Here is a 20,177-nt window from a genome sequence, read left to right on the forward strand (position 1 = left end):
CAGGGGAAGGTGGGGGACTGGCGCAGAGGGGTGCACTTGTGGAGATAGGGAGGAAAGGGGCATTGCAGCACAAACTGGGGGGGTGAGGGTGATATATAGGGGACGTAGGGTATCATGGAGGAGATGGAGGGCAGACAGGGATATTGAGAGTGGTGCTTGGTCCCATTGCAGGCAGAAGCAGGCAGGGCTACTAACCCCGGTTTGCCGGACCTTACTTTTTCTTTACAGGATCAGCGAGTTCAGGATAGGGCAGTCTCAGATGGGTCACATGCAGCTCCGCTATACCGAGGTGAAGAGATGGCAGGGTCTGGGGCGGCTAGCCGGAGCATGTCGAGGGGCGGTAGGAACACTTCCACGCAAAGGTCGGAGGTGGCTTTAACGGTGTAACAGCCCAGTTGGGTCAATGCAGCCTCTGGGGCAGTGGTGAGATGGTTAGGGCAAGAGCACGTGCAAGGGGCCGAAGGCGTCATGCGGCACAGTGGCACCCGGTTATTGACTTTGAGAAGCTCATTCGCATTAGGGGACTGTTAGAAATGAGGGTCTCTAGTTGGCAATGGTTTGCACCTTTGTCCAAATAGGGACCCTTGCTTCTAGTCAGGGAAAGGGGGATACACTCCTAAAATAACCCCTGCTCACCCCCTTGGTAGCTTGGCACTAGCAGACAGGCTTATCTCAGAGGCAGTGTGTAAAGGATTTGTGAACACATACAGTAACACAGTGAAAACACTACAAATGGACACCACTCCAGTTCAGAAAAATAGGTAATCTTTATCTAAACAAGACCAAACGGCAAAAATCCACAGTCTTAAAAAATAAGACTTTCAAGTGTTAGAAATAGTTCAGTTCAATGCAAGTTGTAAATACAACACTTTTCCAACAAAGTACCTTAGATGCGTCATGCAAAACAAACATAAGGGTCGCAGGGAAGGTGATGCATCAGTTCCTTACTTCGGGAGAGAAGGCGCACCTGTTCCTTACTGCAGCGCAGGGGAGGCAATGCGTCTGTTCCTTACTGGAGAGGAGGGGATGTGTCTATTTCTTACTGCGTTCCGGTTACGATTCGACAAGATGGCGCCTCGATGCATGGTGATGATCTGGTGCGATGCGACAAAATGGAAGCTTGCTGCGACGATCCGGTCGATGTGTGAACGTTTTCAGCCGCACGGCAGGTGCTGTGACAGTGTTCTCGGGGATGCGTCGGGACTCGGTGTGGATGCGGCGCGCTACTTCTCTGGGGCTTGGCAATGCGTCGGGACCAGGTGCGGATGCGGCGCGCATCTTCTCCGTGACTCGGCGATGCATCGAGAAGCGGATGCGACATGCTTCTTCCTCGTTGTGTCAGTCTTCCAGCTCCCAACAACAAGCAGTCTCTAGAGGTCCTAAACAGCAGTAGACACCTCTTTGCAGGTTGGAATTCCCAGCAAGGGAATTGTGGGGAGCTGGTGGTGAAGTCTTTGTGTCCCTGAGACTTCAGACAGGAGGCAAGCTCAGTTTCAAGCCCTTGGAGATCTTCCTCAAGATGACAAAGCAAACAGCAAAGTCCTTTTCTCCTTTTCTTGGCAACAAGTAACCACTGCAGGCCAACCCCAAAGACCACAGGGGCAGTAATATTCCTTCAGCTTCTCTGGGTCTTCTCGTTGGCAAAGGTTCCTCTTGATTTCCCAGAAGTGATCTAAAGTTCTGGGGTCTGGGTCCCCCTTTTTATACACACAAATCCTTTGTCTCTGAAGGCAGAGTGTCTGTACACAGCCAAAAACAGTTCTGTCCTCTCTGGTGCAGCTTCCTGGCAGGAGGTGGAGACAGAATTGTTGAAAGCAGACTAGGCCTAGGCAGGGGAAAGGAAATCTCCCCCCACTCTAAATTCAAGCCAGGTCCCATTCAGCCTAGCCCTGACTCATCAGACTGCTGCAGCCGCAGCCCTCTCCCAGCTCCTGTCACTCACAAGCCAGACATGCAATACACAAACCTAGCAGAGGCATACTGGATAGTGAGGCAAGAAAATACCTACTTTCTAAAAGTGGTATTTTCAAACACAGAATGTTAAAATCACCCACACTAAAAGATGCACTTTAACATTCTGAGTTCAGGCATACTAAACTTTATTTTCCTATCTTCTTTCCTGGGTCAGTTATGTTTATAAGATGTTATAACCAAACTGCCCATTCTAGCCTATGGGAACAGATAGCCTTGCAATAGTGAAAAACGAAATTGGTTGTAATTCACTATCAGGACATGCCACACACATCAGGGCATGTCCTACCTTTCACATACAATGCACCCTGCCCACAGGGGTACCATGGGTCTACCTTAGGGGTGACTAACATGCAAAAAAGGGAAGGTTTAGTCGACATGGCAGTCCCAGACTGCACACAGGCTCTGCAATGGCAGACCTGAGACATTTTACAAGCTGCTTCTGTGGGTGGCACAATCAGTGCTGCAAGCCCACCAGCAGCATTTGATTTACAGGCCCTGGGCACACATGGTGCACTGTACTAGGGACTGACAAGTAAATCAAATAACCAATCATGGAATCACTAATCCATACAACAATTTACAATAGGGAGCACTTGCACTTTGGCACTGAACAGCAGTGGCAAAGTGCCCAAAGCATCTAGACCAGCAAAAACAGATGAGGCAACAGTAAAAAGTGGAAGGGAGACTCACGCCAATGGTGCCAAGTCTAACAGGGACGGAGTGCGGAGACACGTGTGGGAGATCAGGCAGGTCTTGGGAAGGGAGAGATGCATGTCAGACACTTAGATTACAATGAGGATAGCTTAGAGGAGGGGGAGATCATTGAGGAGGAAGCAGGGGGCAGGAAGGATGTGGGGCAGTCCCAGTAATGATGTGCCTAGTATGTTGCAAATACAGGAGAAAGGAGATGGTTGGCCGGCTCTGGTTAACGCCATGCGACCCCCTGCACAACTGGTTAGGCGGGTAGATCCAGTGTGGACGCCGACCTTGATGGCAGGTAAGGCTGATATTGGGTATGCTCATCATGTTCTTCCCAATCGGAGGGTGTCAGTAGGGAGTTACGTGGGCGGAGAGGAGGCGGACGGGAAGGTCCGTCTCCAAAAATATTTGCACATGAAGGATACTGGGGTAGGAACAGAAGTTAGAGAGGGAGGCAGTCAAAGCGGGGTTGACAGAAGGACAACACGACAGCTTACAGGGGACGGCATCACACAAGGATGAGGCAGGAGAGGGGGAAGGATGGCAATAGGTCGCAGGTAGAGGGAGAAAAAAAGTCTCAAGATTAAACTGCAGATGCTACCATACATGGATGTGACAAAGCCACTGGGGCACACCTCATGCTGACCACAAACGAAAAATTATGGAAGGGAGAGTATGTAGAGATGCTGAAGTTACTACACATGGAATTGAGGTCAAAAGAAGAATCGAAAGAGGAAGAGCTTGTGTTGTTTAGAGGCCTAAGGTGCCAAATGACAATTAAAAACTGGACAGCAGATTTCCTGATATTTGCAAGCTTTTATTGTGAAAAGTACCCGGACAGGTGCTTGTCCTTTTTTAAATACTTGAACGTGATCAGGATGGCACAGGTGACTTACGGGGGATATGCATGGTCATACTATGATGAGGAGTTCAGAGCCAGGCTTGCACGGGATCCGGCGGCAAAATTGGGCGAGATTGATATGGATCTCTATCAACAAACGATGGGGTCAGTTAAGTTTGGGAAGACCACATAAACGGCCAGTGGGCTCCTTTTAGTTTACCCCCCCTTTCAGAACTGTCCCACCCTGAGGGTGGAGCGGTTGGATATACACCCAAAAATTCAGGAGGTTTCCAAGGGTCCTGTTGGGATTTTAACAAGGGAGGCTGCACAAGAGAATACTGCAAATTTAGGTACGAGTGGGCATAATGTGCAGGGTGGCACCCCTTGGTGCAATGTTTTAGAGCAGGGTACAATGGTCAGAGGCAGCAGTCTGGGCAGGGCTTCCAGCAAGATAGTGCATTTAGCGGAAAACAAATACAGCAGATGGCGGGCAGCAGGGGAGGGCCTGGGAGCACAAAGGTACATGTGAAAAGGCTTATACACCCATTAGACAAGAGTGTCTGGATGCTTGGCTGACATACTATCCCCGGAGGGAGGATGCATTGTCATTGAGTTACTTTTTCAAGGAAGGGTTTATGCTGGCTTATGAGGGGTCTCGGTCCACCAGATGGGTCAAATATTTGAGGTCAGTGGCTTTGCACAAAGCAGTAGTGTGGGAAAAATTGCTCAAAGAGTTTAGCGAGGGGCGCATGGAGGGCCCTTTCACAGCATCGCCGATCAGAGACCCGATAATTTCCCCTATTGGGGTGGTGCTGAAGAAAGAACCAGGCCAGTATAAATTGATGCAGCACCTGTCCTAGCCAGAGGGGATGTCAGTAAATGACTTTATATCAGAAGAACTGGCATCCATTTCCTATTCTTCAGTAGATGTCGCCAGGGGACTGGTGGAGAATGTGGGCAGAGGTGCTGAGATGGCAAAATGATTCATAAAGTCAGCCTTTTGTTACTGCCGGTGCACCCTGATGATTTTCAGCTCTTGGGCATTCAGTTTGACGGGCACATTTTTGTGGACAAGGCATTGCCCATGGGATGTTCTATCCCAAGTGCCTTGTTTGAGCATTTCAGTTCCTTCCTGCAATGGGTCTTCTCATGGCAAACCGGTAAAGAGACGGCGACACGCTACCTTGATGACTTCTTCCTTGTAGGCCAATGCCGTTCAGTGGACTGTCAGCAGCAGCCGGCAAGGTTCCAAGAGCTCATGGGGGTGTTGGGGGTACCCCTGGCACCAGAGAAGACACAAAGTCCAAGCATGGTACTATCATTTCTGGGTATTGAATTGGACTCAGTGGCAATGGAAGCACGATTACCGATGGACAAAAAGCTGCATATGCACATGTTGATAGATGACATGTTGGCCAGACAGAAAGTGACGGTTAGGGAGATGCAAGTGCTGCTAGGGCACCTGAAATTTACATGCCGGGTGGTCAGGTCAGGAAGAACATTTTGTAGGAGATTGAGCAGGTCATTAGCAGGGCTGATGCTGCCGCACCATCACATGCACTTGTCTGCAGAGGCGAAAGAAGTCTTACGCATGTGGCGCAGGTTTTTGGAAGAATTTAATTGCATCCCCATGACAGCGGCTAAGGAATGGGATGTCTAAATAGATTCATATGCGGCAGGTGCTTGTGGTTTTGGTCTGTACTGGCAGGGCAAGTGGTGCGCTGAGGAGTGGCCTAACCATTGGAAGAGTGGGGCAGGAGTATTGCATTCTCTTTCCCCTAGTTGTGGCTGTCACAGTGTGGGCACATAGTTTGACACATGAGGGTCATTTTCAGGGTGGACAACATGGCTGTTGTACATGTGGTCAATAGGCAGTCTGCCAGGGATGAACAGGTGCTTAAGCTGTTGAGAGTATTCATACTTAGTTGTCTGAAGCATGATATTCTGTTTCAGGGGTCGAGAATGACATTGCGGATGCTTTGTCTAGTTTGCAGTGGGAGAAATTCCATGGGCTGGCCACAGAGGCGGACATTTGCACGACAATGGTGCCTGCGGGGACATGGTCCATAGGAGGCAAAGGATGCTGCAATTGGTGGAAGGGTCTTTGGCCATTTCCATGAGGAGTGCGTATAGTCAAGCTTGGAAGGAGTTTTTAGAGGGAGGATCGCAGAAGAGGGTCGGAAGCATGGGCGAGGGAGGAAGATGTTCCTTTTATTTTGTCATTGATTGACAGAGGTCTGTCCAAGGTCACCATTGCAGGCAAGCTGGCAGAGATTGCATTTATGGATAAGCTGTGGTAGGGTTATGCCCCTTCCGCTGGTGACTTGGGCAGACGTATTCTTGGGGACGGGTCAGTGAGATTGAGCCCGGGCCCGGGCCCGGGGTTGTCGGCCAGTGTCAGGGCAACGTGTGGCCAGGCTATTAAGGGTTATTCCAAGGATCTGCAAGAATACGGAAGAAACATTGTTGTTTTCCGCATTTATGTCTTGGATGTATTTTGGAGCATACAGCGTGTCAGAGTTATTGGGGAGGAAAGGAGTGACAGGGCTAGATTGGAAGGAGGTGGAGATTAAGTGAAGGGAACTGGGTGCAGTAACAATCACCTTCAAACATTCTAAGACAGACCAAAGGGGATAGGAAAAGTGGTAGTAATGGAGGCCAATGCTTATCCATTTTTATGCCTAGTATGTTGGGGGTGTGCATTGAAGCGTTTGGCTGCAGGAGGTTCTGGGGTCATTTTTCGCAGGGTGTCTGGGCAGGTGGTGACTGCTCACAGCTATTGTGGGTGATGCAGAGATCGTTGCTAGGAGGCCCCAGGAGAGTTTGGCACTCACACATTCAGGATCGGGGTAGCCACTGATGCTGCAAAGCGGGGTTGGGACAGGGACAGAATCAAGCATTTGGGGCCCGGACTTCTGATTGTTTTAAGACATATGTCAAGTTGGGGAGCCTAGAGACTGCAACATGTAGTTTTTCTATGTACTCATGTGTGTGTCTTTTCAGGTGCAGTAGTGGGGCCGGAGTCAGCAGTGCTGTCCATTTGGATATTCGGCCATTCCTTTGTCAAATGGGTGGAGCGGCAAGAACTTCAGAAGGGGAAAGGTTTGAACCTTGGGTTCGACTCTTTGTTGTTTAAAATTTTTGGGAACGGAAAAGGTGGCATGAGATGGCACGAACTCGTGCCCTGCTTGAATAATTTAATACAACGCCACATTTACTCTAATGTTTTAATTGTACACCTAGGGGAGAATGATCTGGTGGTATGCAAAGTATTAGCTTTACTGAAGCAGATGAAAAGGGACTTGTAGAAGATCAGACAACAATGATCAGGATACTTTGCCATTTGGATGGAATTTATTCCAAGGGGACAATGGAGGGGGGCCGAAAGACCCAACGCTATTGACAAAGCAAGGAGGAAGATCAATAGGGACATGAGATTATTTTGTAGGGGTGAAGGTTTCGGTAGAGTAGAACATCCTGAATTAAAATATGCTGCTGTATATTTTTCAGGGGGAATGGAGTCCACTTCTCTTGCTTCAGGATGGGGCTACACCTGATTCAGACAAAAGAAGTTTTAGACAAGGTCTTGGACATACAAAGGTATTCTAAATCTTCCTAGGTTGGGAGGGGTCAGAAAATTTATAGAGCGGGAGGAACTTTTCTGAGTGGCGTTTGGTAGCTAGTTTTTACATGTTTACAGGTTAACTTTATGGTTGTGAACAAGTTACTCCAGGAGCAGGCAATAAGGTTAAGATAGGTGACACTTAGTTAGGTAGATGTTTAGAGAAGTAGAGAAGAGGTTACAGGGTCAAAGTTCAACAGTTAATGACCGAGTAGTTTTTAAAAAAAATAGTTGCAAAGAAAGGATAAGGGTGGGGAAACTTTAGGGGTGGGGAAGGAGGTAATATAGTTGAATAAATGTATAGTGTGGTGTAGTTTCGTAAGGCAAAGTCCAAGGGTAATGTTGTAAGGTGCACTTGTCTTCAATAAAGCGGCCTAAGGGCAAAGTATTTCTCTCAATCTAATTAAGATATTCACAGCCTTTCAAACTTTAAAAGCAAACAGTAATATTTTTTACACAGTGCTTCACAATATCACAAGCCCTCCATTCATAGAAGAAAGCATTGGCAACCCGCCATCCAACAGATCCACAGGTTAGCCTTTTGCTTATGACTCCAACTCTCAACCTGCCCCGAAGCAGGTTACGTATCATCACAGGTTATTATAGGGTCTGTCCTGTGAATCCTCACATTCGTTTAGAAGGGTGCCCCTGGACAAACCACAGGGCCAGACGCCATACTACTATGAGAGGGAATGCTTCACAAATGGCAATGGCCTAACACATTGTAGTTTTTCTATTACTAAGAGTTGCAATGGTTTTGTGAATTACCTTCTAGATGCTGATTTAATTGGATAACAAAATACAGTTTGTCAAGGCCAGCCTAGCCTTCCATCCTTGATAAACTGAGTACTGTTTAATTAGATAATGATAACATCTTATATTTACAGTGCTTAGAAATGTGAGCAGTGTAGTATGGAATGCTATATAAATAGAAGCTAACATTATGAAAACACGAACAGGCATTACTCCTGTGTAATTTAATGGCACTTGTAAATGTACAAGAGCTGGTCAATCCAAAATAAAGGGCAGCAATTTGGTGCCTAACAACAGGGGCATCATTATCTACATAGGAAGCACATTTGTTTCTAAGCTTGAAAGAAAAAAATGCCAAGGGCACTTTCCAAATTGTTCAGATATAGACTTGCGCTCTTTGTTATATATTTGAGCATTTAATTTTTTTTTTATCATTCAATTCAATTTTCATCAAATCATTTGTCCTGAGTTATGCCAGGTTTATTTCTTGCAATTAAACAAGGTTTTAATTTCGTATCACTGCTGCTGTTTTATCAGACGCCATGACGCTAATAATAATGATATTGGACTGTACATTTAGAAAGTCATGGTGTGAATGTTGACACGTGTGTGGTTTCCATTATGACAGTACAAAGCTATAAAGTGGGATTCCGTATGATCTAGTGTAGTATAATGCTGGAATAGTGTTTATTCACCATCGGATGACAAGAATGAATGTTAACAAAAACAGGTGGTAAGATTATACAAGAAAAGAGTTACCGTTTGAATACATGCTGTTGGTTGCACCCCACCGTGATATTTTGCTTTCAAGATTAAACTCTGGAGATTTTGAAACAACAAAGTGATCAGTAAGTTAACACGATAACCTGAAATATGAGGATCCTTTCATTAGTTACAATATAAACAATAGGATACAGTTTATGATGTGTCTGGTGTAAGTGCTGATACTGGGGATATTTATAGTAGTTGCAAATCCACAAATATTGAGAGTATTTATAAATGACGCACTATTTTTAGAAATAACTCTAACAGAGAATATGGCTATATAACAAGTTACGTGATTCAAAATCAGAATAAGGATCACACCCACTTGGGTATGTAATCCAATAACTTTGTACCATTATATTAAAGTCCGGTATATATATCATACTTAGAAAATTGGTTAAGTATGAAATGTATGCTCTCTGTTTCAACTAATGAGTTTCATTGTAATCATGACTGTGACACACAATGATATTTGTTTCAATATTGACATAATATTGTCTTGATATATTTTCCACAATTTTGTTTAGATAAATAAAGACATTTTGCTAAAGCAATCATGTTCTTCTTAACATTTTTCTTGAACAATTCTATAAAGATATTAGACATTACGAGTCTGATTGTATAAGCTATCTATATAAAATAGTAGATGTGCTGTATGTGCAATTTATGTAAAAAGAAATTAGGTCTTTGTTTAACAGGTAAAACATGATAGTTGTGGCTTATACCAATTTTGTCTTTCTGTATTTGTCTGTAGACTTGATAAAGTGACAGAAGCCGCAAAACATGTACCAGTAAGGGCATGGCAAAGGATTCTTTAGTAAGATATATAGATCACAATTTAAGGACAAATAAAATGTTGAACATTGAATTTAATAAGAACATAAAATGAATAAAATATATGTAACAGAGAGAATCAACTGCCACATGCATCAACATAAGGAATTGCAATTCTTAATTAGCCATTTTTAAGGAATCTGTTGTAACTTGCCCTTTAATGTTTAATTCCTTTTGGTAATGTTGGGCATGTCAGCAGCGGAACGTGTAGACCTCAGATGAGGAGTGTCAGCTGTAGCGTTCGCTGCTGTTGTGGACTGTCTGGTGGGTGTGTAATAAACTCATCTTCAAGTTACTTGAAGATTGTATCGTTTTATTACTGGCGACGAGGATGGGATACACATCCTTATGCATGTAGGATTAGCAAAATAAATTGCGATTCCTAAACATTACCTAATAGCGATTCACAATTAGGTAATGTCACTCCATTCATTCCTATGGCCCATAGGAATGAAAGGGAATGCTTTCGCAAATTGCGATTACCAAATTAGTAGTCGTAAATTGCGAATGCAATTCCAAGGGTGCCAGGGGGGCTAAGGCACCCCCCAAAAAGGTAAGTGTGCACATGTGGCTCACACACATGCCCTAATGGCATGTGTGTGCACCACATGTCAGTTTGAAAAATGCACTTCTGTGCATTTTTCAAAGAATTCACAAATTGCTACCAACTTGAAGTTGATGGTAATTAGCGTTTCCTAAATGCACAATTTGCATTTATGAAAGGCTTGATGCATCGCATTTCAGGAATCTCAAATTGTGATTCCCTAAATGCATTCGCAATTTAGGTAATCGCAAAAAATAGCGATTACCTAAGTTGCGAATGGAAAGCCTTTGATGCATCTGCAAATTGGCCCTTTTGCGAGGGCAAAAATGGTTGATGGATGTGGCCCCAAGTCTTTTTTTGAACAAATTATGCCCTTGGCCCTTATTCTTCAACCTTTAATAGTACGTGGTTTATTAATCTCAGAAGCTTGGAAGGTTGAGTTTATCATGCAGGGCTTCAACTTGTGACCCCTCATAGGAGATGTTCTTAACAAGCACTCCGCTCACTTGGCAACCTTGGAAACAACACATACCATTAACTGTAATTGGGTGCCCCAGAGGGATTGCAGTTGGTATGGGCTCTTATTTTTCCTGATTGTTTATGGACCAAGGCACAGTGCGCTCAACGTGGTCAATGCGGGCATCTTAGAAACATTCCAGAGACGTCCTGATACCATGCAAAAGAAAGAGGAGGAGGACGAAAGATGAAGAATTCAGAAGAAGGGGAGGACAAAGAAGAGGAGGAGGAGGGGAAAAAAAGGGAGAAGAGGAAGATGAGAAATAAAGAAGGAATTTAAAGAGGAAGATGATGAGAAGTAGGAAGAGAAAGAAGAGGAGGGGAGGGGTGGGGAGGAAGATGAGGAGAAGACAGAGGAGGAGGAGGAAGAATTGGAAGAAGAGGAAGAATAAGAGAAGAAAGGAGGATTATGCGGAGGATCGTGTGGGAGTATGTCTTTCCATTCTCCCAGAAATCCTAGGGTAAAACTGATGTTTGCACCTTCATCCTCTTTTGTGCCCATAGTGCACACCCAAAATAAACCCGAATTTAGATAATGGACTGGTGCTTCGCTGCAGCGACACAGCAGCATGCGGGTTGATGCATGGAGCGCTGGCAGCCGGTAACAGGCTGCTTTGGGAGTTGGTTTGTCAAAGCTTGATCTGGAGTGCCCCAGGGTCGAGGGGTATTTCATGCTCAGCCCCTGTTGTCCCTGTCCTTCCACAAGTACGGAGCTCTTCAAGGGGCGACCTCTTTAGAGAGAAAAAACGGTTCTCTTGCTGCCTCATCCTGTGTATGTACCATTCACTTATATAATTGGAATTCATGAATGTTTGTTTGTTGATGTCAGCTACTGTTCTGAGACCTATTGTGGCATCATTCGCCGCATGGCCGCTTTAAGGAAATAAGGAAGCAATGAGCATGCAAGCGACATGCCCCAGTGACTCTCCAACCCTGGGCTCAACAAGAAAATGAAGAGAGAGCAGGAGGATCAAGCATGTCCCTGTGGCCTCAGGCAGAGTTTGGAAGACACCAAGCAGTAGCATGGGAAATAGGGTGGCCTTGAGACACGAAACACACCTAACCCGGGACATACAAATCACACTTGCACAAGAAGCATTACCTCTGGGATAAGGGTCACTGACAGTAACGCTGGCCCTGGCACAGGGGAAGACACATACTGAGACTGGGAGTACACTGACACTGAGACGGCCAATATACGCAGCTTCCACCGTGTGGAGCAGATCGGGGGACTGATGTGCACAGTGCCTTGGAGGATGGTGCTTACCAAACACCTCGGACACGGCTACGGATTGGAGTGGGACGCCTTTAAGATGGTCGTCTGCGGGAGTGACAGTGGACATTCGGAGGGAATTGGACCGTGAATTGGTGCCACTCGAAGGGACCATCCATGACCTAAGTAACATTGTGGAAGCTGACCCTGATGCGAGCGCACAACTGCTGGAAACCAGGGAACGGTACAACACCCTTTTGAAAATGTTCCGCTGCCATAACTATAAATATTGGGGAGAGGATGTGGTGTAACAGCCAGAACTGATGACTTTTGAAATGGGGAACCAGGTTCGAGCAGTTGGCCCATTGCTGGCTCAATGGGAAGCGGCTGTTAGGGAATCGGGCCAAGCGGAAGATCTGGCACTCCTTACGGAGGAGGCCTGGGGGTTGAGGAGATTCCCGATAGCTCCATTTTGGACGAGGGTGCTGGAAGCCTTTGAGAATCGCGAGGACCATGCCAACTTGCCTTCAGATGGCTCGGGATCTCTGAGTGAAAATGGAATGACTGACTTGGGCATGCTTAAGGACCTAGCTGTAGATGCTGGAAGGTGATGTATTCTGCTGCTGGATGAACAGGGCTGCGTGAGCCAGCCAACCCTAGTGGCAATACCCATGGTGTGATTATGTAGATGTGTTGAGAGTGGGAGTGTCTTGTCTGTTCCATTCATGGGCTGAGTGATATGGGAGCCGCCCTCGCTGCATATCCCACGTATGTAACCTCCTGCTTAGACCTTTAGGCGCTCTCCCACCTGGAACCCATGGTGTAAATTCACTGTTGTGTTAACGGTTGTATTATTTCTGCCATTTTCTGTTTACACTGCAAATGGGGCTTTGAAATAAGCCATTGGCAGGGGATTGAAGGGTGAGCGAAAATTCGTTATATAATGTACTTTGAACCAGATCCAGATGTGTATGCTTGGCATTTTTTTTTCTGTGTACGTTGCCAACCCCACGGTAAGGCATGATGGTAAATAATACATTTACATGATGTCCTAATCTATATTTGTGCAATAGTGCAAACATTTTAATAAACATTTAGGAAACTAAAAATGTACAGGGAAAGCAGTAATGTTCACAAGGGACAAGTCTCATCGGACCATATGGGATGAAGAATGGGAAGTAAAGACCTCAGCAGCTAAGGAGATAGTGTCCATTTAATAACAGAAAGAAGACTGTAACAAATCCAATTCAAAGGACAAAAAAAGAACAAAAGAAAAATCAAACAATAGGACCATGGAGTAATTGGCAGCAACCCATGGAACGACTCCTGGGGCCTTATTATCGGAGTGCCCCAGGGGCGCAACGGGCGTTTGCACCCGCTTTACGTGCTCCCGGGCACTTTGGTATTACAGAAGGGGCCGCAGACACTTGGGCATTCCCTTCAGTATTACTGATAGCGCTGGTGCACTTAAAGCACCAGCGCTATCATCAGAGGGCGTTCCCTCATTTGCATGGGAGCCTGGCCCCATGCAAATGAGAGAATCCCTTTGTTCCTGTACATATGCTGTATAACAGATGTGGGTGCAGAAGCAAAGAAGCTGCCAGGAGGTGCACTGACAGTGCACCACCTGAAATGTGGCACACTGCCAGTGCACTCCCTGATGGCAGCCCTCTGGAGGGGAGAGAGGGGGTCCCATGGACCCCCCTGACATTCCTTTGCAGGCGGGTGCATTCTCTCACTGAACCCACCTGCAATGGTATATATCTAATCCCCCTTTAAAGGGCAGGCGGGATGCCGCCTGCACTGTAAAACATGGAGCGGCTTGAAAGCAGCCGCTCCATTTTTGACCTGAATGCACTGCCCTGGGGGCAGCACATTCACAATAAAGTGGCGCTTTTTCCTGGTTGGCACTGGGTGCATCTTTTGAAAGGTGTGCCCAGCATTAACCAGGTAAATGCACTACATACATAATACGGCCCCTGGTGGCCTTCAGATCTAGGACTCGCAGACCATGACAGAAACCTAGGTATTTTCATTGATAATAAGCTCACCATGAAATAGCAGATCAATGCCGACTCCTCCACCTACTTCCTCACTCTGCGCATGCTGCGTAAGATCTTCATGTGGCTACCACTGCACATGAAATGCACTGTGACACAGGGCATCATCACCAGCTGACTAGACAATGACAATGCTCTCTACGTAGGAATCGCCACATACCCCCTAAAGAGACTTAAAACCATAAAGAACGCCTCTGTCAGACTCATCCTCGACTTACCCCGATGAACCCACATCACACCTTACCTTAGACAACTCCACTGGCTCCCCGTACAGAAGTGATACCAATTAAAGCTGCTGAGCCACGCACACTTGGCACTACACAACCAAAGACCCACCTACATTAAACAACCGTCGAGAAGACTACGCTCTGCCAACCAGTCACTTACCCACACTCCCCGCATCTACCAAAGCAGAAGCGGAGGAAGCTCCTTCTCCCACATTGCAGCAAAGACCTGGAACAGCCTCCCACACAGCTCAGGCCCCTCACCTCACTTCTGGAATTCTGAAGGGCCCTCAAGGCCTGGCTGTTCGAATTAGCCTTCTGGGATACCCTATTGGTTGATTAGCAGCGCTTTATAAATCCTGATTGATTAATTGAATCAGGTATGTCTGTTTCAGCCAAAGAACAGTCTAGGCACATCACTCAAGAAGGCATTTGAAGTGTCTGAAAAAAGCATCAATGTTGACAAAATAACCAGAGGCAGTCTGAGAAAAAACAGGGACCTCAGCATGTGAAGTAGATATGGCAGACTCCTCCAAAAATGGTTGATAATACACATCTTCAGTGTAAAAAGCATCAGTAGAAAACGGCAAACTCACGCCAGAAACACATTCTGTGTTTCCATCATCCATTTGAAGAATTGAAAGTTCATCATCTGAAGACCGGAGCCACGGAGCATCAAGATTAGGGTTACTTATTGCATGTAGAGAGATCTCTTGCAGGGGAGGGAGAGGTGACAAGGAACTACGCAGAAAACAGCGTGGCCTACTGTGGAGGACTGGCCACATAGTGTAGATCGATCAAATCAATTGAAACTTATCGTTTGTGTTTACAACTAGCAAGCGGTAGCAAAATCACAGTTCGAGTACATTGGGTGGCAAGGACAGGCACTGGTGCACGATAGGACGTGCTGAACTCTTTTTATCTGCAATGTTCTCTCTGACTAAAGCCCCAACTTTAGGAATCCTTCACTTTGTCAGTGGCAGACTGTTTAGAACTTTGATTTGAGTGCTCATCTCAGAAGTCCTGCAATTCCTGTAAGACAGTGAAACGTTCATTGATGACAAAGGACCCATCCTCTGCCACTGCGCCAAAGTTGTCAAGATCTGGAACAAACATTGGAACCCCAAAGAGTATTTCATATGGAGTCCGACCTCCATTCATCTTCGTCTAGGCAGATTATTTAAAGCTCTCTGTACGCCATACAGGTGATGGATCCAGCAGATTTGCTGTGTTGTTGCCTAATGGAAACCTGAGTGCCCCAGGTGTGTATGGTTTGTCCAATAAATCATTTTCATGTGCTTTGCTACATATGTTCTGTACCACATTAGTTCTACCTTCAGTATTTGTCTAGGGCTCTATCTGTCATTAATAGGTCCTTGCAGCAGTTCAAGTAGCCTGGGCATAAATTATAGTTGAGTCAAACTCCATTTAAAAGCAGAGAATACGTAGCCCCACCCACACCTCCCGGGTGTCATCAAAGGCGCCAGCATTCCCAGCATCCTCCTGTTACACTGACGCCATAGTCAAGCTCAGGCATTTTTATTACATTGAAGATGTGTTCTATTGAATTAATGATCAGGGGCGCAGCCATCATTTGTGCAGCAAGTGTAGCCGTGCTAGGGACCAGTACTGTGAGGGGCCCTGTGGGCCCCACTTATGGATGCTGTTTAATATCCAGCATGGAAATGCGTTGCCATTTCCAATGCTTGGATTAGGGCCAGTGGCATTTTTTTTCAGGATCCAGGACTGTGCCACGCAGTTTTTAAAGGGAAGGTGCATCAGAATGTTTCCTCTTTCTAATAGCCAATCAGAGTATATAGGTCTGTGGACTCAGCTTTCAGTCTGTGGACCCAGGATGGAGCGAAAGCTCATTCATTCACTTAATTTAACAACCAGACCTCAGGCCTGGGTTCGCGAATTATTCACCTATTGTCGGTTAAGATACCTCTAGCCATATGTACATAGTTGCTGTTGCCCACTGTGTCAAAGAGAGAGATAGAGAGAGATACGACCTATCACAGATGGAGGAAGATATTCAGTACAGCACATAACATTTCTAAGAAGACAATTCAAGAGCTCATCAACAAACAGAAGCATATTTTGCAAACAAGAACTTGCCACATATTTTGATCACAAACCTGCTCACACTACAGGACAGACCTTCACATTCCCCGTGTGGAGCCTGCTGAGTTACAACCACATGAACCCGAAAACAGGTCCAGTTTTTTAAATTCTTTTTAGCAATAAATCTGCAGCTGGTTGTGTGTTGGAAATAATGTTAGCAAAAACATTGTCTGACAAAAATATTGTTTCCTAAATATTGTTTACAAAAGTATTGTTCCAATGGGTGTTGGTTTTCTATTATTTTTGTAAAATATATTTAGCGCACCCAGTTTCTGCAGCTATATTTTTCAGATGAACTTTATCTTCCTGTAATTAAATCAAATGGAAAGTGGACTTCCAGCAACAAACTGCAAGTTCAGAGAAGAAGGCTGAAAACCCATTCATGGTGTGAGCAATTCATGGAAAATATATGTACTTTGCATTTAGATTCTACTATTTGCAAAATTGATTAGGAGGGTCAGTAGAGTCATGCATACCCAAGGACACTTGCAACTTCTCCTGACAGCCATTATTGCTGAATGCATTCATGTGCCCACTGGTGCGGGTAATTGAGAAACATTGTCTCACATTGCAGAATTATGCAGATGACATGCAGGCTTACCTGTGATTGGAATGAAATCAAAGAACAAAGATCGCTTCGCTGACTACCTTACTCAATTATACTTCTGGGCGAAGGGATATTTCCTCTGCCTAAACGATTACAAGATGGTAATTTTGACAGTGGGTGTCGCAAAGGATGGCTCTCTCCATATTATGTGGCACCAAACCTTAGTCTCTGCTCCAAATCTGCCACAAAGCACCAAAATACTGGGCATCACAGTCAACACTGGCTAAAAACTCCTTCCTCTGCCCACTCCCAACCCCCTGCGTGGGAGTGACTACTGCAGATTCACATCAGGCCGGAGAAGTCCAGAGTAGTAAAACCATTTATGCATGCTACCAGAGTTCCCTTTGGCAATTTCTGGCAGGGGTAACCAATTGTGACTGTTAATGTAGGTAGGTTTAACGATGTGAATGGCTTTGTGAATGGGACTCTTAGTAGTTCTTCCACCCCAGACACATTGAGCTTGCAGCGACAGATGCAGGCCGATGGGAACACCAGCCTCAGATTTTCTCAGTACTCAGACAGGCAGAGAAGTTGAAGTATGGTCGTTTTTCCTTCACCCAACCCATCCCATTTATCTTGCCGCGTTTCAGAAAATGGATTATTCTTTTCAAACAAATTCCCAACTAGAGCCTGCAGGGTCTGATCCACAAATGGTATGTAATAACATTGTTAATATCATTCCTTCTATAACTAGCACTGTGAAGTACCCGTAAAGGGACTTGACAGCACATTGCAAAACTCCTGCAACAAAAATACATAAATAATGAGCAAATTATTGAGGTTAAAGCCAGATATTTTAAGGCATGCCATAATTTCAGATGGTGACGTTGGGTTTGCAAGTGTAGAGGTGATGTGGTCCTAGCGAAGGCCGTCTGAGTTGAAACCCATCTCTCCCTAGCCAACCTTTATTGAAAGATGGAACTGAAATGCCCAATGCAGCAAAGGCTACTGGCTGGAGGGCCCTTTTGAAATCCGGAGGCTGGTAAAGAAGAACAGGCCCTGTGGTGTCACGTGCTCCAGCGCAGCGCTCTGTCACTGAGTCTTTTGGAAACTGAAATCCAGATCATGGAGGCTACGACAGGTGTTATCGCACAATGCTTGTCCAATATGGTAGAATGCAAGCAGCAATAATTTGAATTTCCTGTAAATGTGTAGTCTGGGCTTTGGGGAGACCATAGTAAGTGGTTTTGTAGTAATTCCATTTAGTAAAGGTACACATTCTCATAGAGATACCTTAATGACGAAACTGAAGGACGGGAGAAAACGATATGGCATGCGCAATTGGAAAGCGCAGGATTTTTAGACAGTGTTGATCTGGTCCTCCAAGGTAAGTTGCAAACTAATTTTGATTCCCATATTTTTAACCGCAAAAAGAAGGCAGGAGCAGGATCTAAAAGGAGTGTCCAGAAGTTCAGTGACCACTATCAGGTAAAATGAAATGGGGCACAGCGCCCCACCCTTCCTTCTCTTCAATTTTAAACTGTTATGACACAACCTACTGCTAACCAACAAGATTAAAATGTCTCTGTTCTGGCAATCAGACCAACTCCACTTGAGAAGGATGTGGGTGTCAACAGCATAATTGAAATATTTGTAGAGAAAGTAATCCACCAAAAAGACCAGAGGGGTCGCATGAATGTTACACAAATTGGGAATAATGGAACCCTGCAGCGTAAAGTTTGCCGATGAAAACTTTCTGATCTCAACTGATCTTGGTCTCCTTTGAGGTTCCACGGAGATCTAGTCTCACGCCTTTGATGTTCAACTTGTATAGGGACTACTACACAGGCAAGAAGACACTGCTGTCCAACTATGTGCAGACTCAACTACACCTTAAAGTATTGTCGACTAATGACCAAGCCTAGATGCCTGCAGCACAACTGCTGCTCAACCATGCAAAGAGTGAGTTTGTTCTCATAAACAGTAGGACCATCATTCAGAAGTAGCTTCGGGGCTTTTCCACCTTCCTTTCGTACTCCGCTAAATCGCTGTCATTTCTCATTGGCTATTCTCTTTCCTTCAAGTCCCATATCAATAAAAGGCACAGAGGGCTTTGTTCCAGCTCACATTACTGAACAAAATCAGGCCCTTCCAGATTTTACAAAGTTCTGAGCCACATTCCAGGCCCTCATTGTATGAGACATTCATAGAGGCAACAACTCTCATCTTTCTCCCAGAAACCTCACTGACAGTCATCAAAACAGTTCTTCATACAATGATGGCTTGACTAAGCACCAACTAAAGAAAGTTCTACATCTCTCTTAAGTGGAAAGGGCAGCATTGACTCACCTCTCCCTGTCAGATCCACTTCAGAGTTTGTTGTGTGACCTAGAAAGTGCTCAATTTGAGTAAATCTGGCTGCCTTCTCTCTACAATCAATGACTCTGTAGCACATATACGACTGGGCACGCATCCCCATCAAGGTTGGAAATCTAAAATACTTGCAAACAGTGCACATGCCAACAGGCTTTCTCAGCACATGGGAGTAGACCTGGAATGATCTCCCTTTGCACCATAGACTTGCTATTTGAGTAGCACAATTCAGAAAATGTCTCCAAACCCACCTTTTTACAATCTTCCTCCCATCCCACATTTAATCCGCCTCTGTCCGCCGTGATCCTGTATGTCTTCTTGTGCTCTTCAAATGTACCTGCTTGCCTCTCTGTCTTCACATGAGGGCTGCATAACATGTTGCCCGGTACAGCGCCCCCCTTTGGCTGCCTGGGTCCTATGCACAGGCAGTGGGAGGAGCTCCGAGGTGCACTCAGTGTGAGAAGCTTGGTATGAAAGGCAGGCAGTCAGAGGAGGAACCCGTCACAGGCAGTGTGACTAGCAGCTGGCATGACTAGTCAATGTAGGGAAAGGGTCTGTGGTCACATGAACAGTGTAAGGAGCTTGGATCACTGGGACAGAGTCTGAGAAGAGAGTAGTGAGGGGTGCGCAAACAGACGGTGTCAGGACCTGGGGTGACGTGGGCAGGCATTGTGAGGGAAGTGGGTGTGAGATAGTCTGAGCCTCATGGGCAGGCAGCGTGAAGTGTTTAGCGCACACAAAGGGGTAGTGTGTGACCTGGGAGGTGCTGCTGAATGAATATGAGGGAGCAGGCAGCAAGAGGACATGTTTCCATAAAGGACTTTAGCTTTCAGCATCTTCAATCCGTTGCTTTTCTTTATCACTAAACTCTGTACTTCTAAAGGCGATTCTACTCAAGTTCGGCGCTCTTGAAATCCGCACTGTGTTATTGTATGATGGGCTCACGCGATGAAGGACATTGCCAAGTGTGAGAGTGGCCAATGCGTGAAGAAAGGTCCAACTTACACATGCACATTTACGAATGAGTCACACAGGGGAAAGGACAAGGAGAAACCAATGGCATACATGTGCGCTACTTACGCACGTAC

Source organism: Triturus cristatus, chromosome 7 (assembly GCF_964204655.1).
Source record: "Triturus cristatus chromosome 7, aTriCri1.1, whole genome shotgun sequence".
NCBI lineage: Eukaryota > Metazoa > Chordata > Amphibia > Caudata > Salamandridae > Triturus > Triturus cristatus.